Here is a 2,237-nt window from a genome sequence, read left to right as displayed (position 1 = left end):
GTCACAAGATGGGAGTCATTCCACTTCAGCAGCCTGGGAGGCAGGAGACGTGCACCATACGTGCACTTCAACTGAACCACATCTGTAACAGAGAGGAAGTGAGTTTGTTCTCCAGCGGCGACGGAACTGAAGATCCTTCAGTTTTCTGTTGACCGTCACGACATCGTCACATCTGGATTTAAAATAACTAAGTTTCCTTCTCCCTGGTCCTCAGCAGGAAACAGGTGGAGTGGCTCCTCAGGCTGGGGAGGCCAGGTCTGAGTGATGAAGGATGGATCTGGGCCTGGTCTTCAGTAATTAGGGTGTTGCTTCGGTCAGTCCTGGTGAAGCAAGATTTGAGTCTAAAAGACAAAGCTCTGGGTTTACTGGTCTGTCTTAAGGAGAGGAGGAGGAGCGCCATCATCCGGGGGGAGCTCGAAGTAGACCTGCTGCTCCTCTGTATCTAAAGGAGTCAGCTGAGAAGATTCATCTGATCAGGACACCTCCCTTTGGACTCGCAGGGGTATGCAACCTTTATGATCAAAAGAGCCATTTCTGCCCTTTTGTTCACTAAATTAAACGTGTCCAGAGCCGCAAAAGCTGCTACAATTGTCATTATCAACTGGTGGCCCATGGGCCAATTTAATTTTGATAGAGGGGGCTTTTCTGGCCAGTAGGCATCCATCCATCCATCCATTATCTTTTACCTGCTTCTTCCATTTTGAGTCATGGGGGTCGCCGGTGCTCATGTCCAGCAATCACAGTGCGAGGGGCGGGGTACACCCTGGACAGGTTGCAAGTCCATCACAGGGACACAGAGATAAAACAACCATTCACTCTCTCACTCACACCTAGAGACAATTTAAAGTTACCAATCAGACTAACATGCATGTTTTTGGTCTGTGGGAGGAAACCGGAGTACCTGGAGAAAACCCACGCATGCACGGAGAGAACATGCAAACTTCACCCAGAAGGGCCCCCGGACCGGGGTTTGAACCGGGGACCTGCTCGCTGAGAGGCAGCAGCTCTGCCAGTTGCGCCACTGTGCTGCCCGCTAGTAGGCACGAAATTACAAAACTAAAACATTCAGAGATTCAGAGAGATTCAATGATTCTTTATTGTCGTTCGCACCATATGTGGTACATGAGGTGGAATGAAATTATGTACACAGGGTCCCAGTTACATCCAACAATAAAATGTAAAAGAAAAACAGTAATAAGATCTAAGATATGAACTAAGAAAAACTTCAGCTAAATATACACTAAGCACTCATAGCATCAAAACAATAAAAACAATATGCCAAACAGCAGCACGAACATGAGTCTGTGTGAGCAGATGAGCACGCATGAACACAGCAGCATGAAACAGATCAGCAGCAACATGAAACAGATCAGCAGCAACATGAAACAGATCAGCAGCAACATGATGTGATTTTTCACAGTGATTATCCTGGTTAGATATTCATGAGTCTAACAGCCTCAGGTAGATGCTGTTCTTCAGTCTAGTGGTTCTACATTTAATGCTCCTCAACCTTCTGCCTGAGGGGAGAGGCGCAAAAAGTGTGTGTGCTGGGTGAGTGGGGTCCTTCATGATGCATAACATCTAATGATTGTTAAGATTTATTGATATTTTTAATTCAATTCAATTCAATTCAAAAATACTTTATTAATCCCAGAGGGAAATTATTTGTTGTTATAACTCGTTATCCTCATTTCATTAAGAGATGTTATAGATACTGATGGCTGTAGACAGGAAGGATCTCTTGTAAAGGTCCATCCCACAGTGGATCCTAAGAAACTGGCTGCAGATGCCGTCTGATCCGTCCACCCAGACTTGGCTGGCCTCTCGGTTCCCCTCGGGCTGTAGGACCACCTGAATGCTGGGCAGAACTCCTCCCAGAGCAATGGCCACTCCTCCCAGCAGTCTGCCGAGCTCCTCGTCACTGCGGACAGCCAACTGTAGGTGCTGAGGGATGATCCTGTCCTTCCACTGTCATGAGCCATGTTTCCTGCTAGTTCCAGGATCTCAGTCGTCAGGCACTCGAGCACAGCTGGCAGGTAGATGAGAATGCGTCCAGAGAACATCCTTTTCAAATCATTTGAGATTTGGGGCTGTAGTTGAGATATTATTTGAGCTTTTGAGATGTTAATCAGCTGCTGTTGGTTGTAGAAAACTGCCTTGTTGCCATGGTTACGCATCATAACAAATGTCCAAAACTAAAAAAGTTTCAGTAAAAATCCTTCCAGCTGCACAGCATC

Source organism: Nematolebias whitei, chromosome 2 (assembly GCF_014905685.2).
Source record: "Nematolebias whitei isolate Nwh7 chromosome 2, NemWhi1, whole genome shotgun sequence".
Classification (NCBI taxonomy): domain Eukaryota; kingdom Metazoa; phylum Chordata; class Actinopteri; order Cyprinodontiformes; family Rivulidae; genus Nematolebias; species Nematolebias whitei.
The sequence above is the reverse complement of the archived record's forward strand: the minus strand, read 5'-3'. Positions refer to the sequence as shown.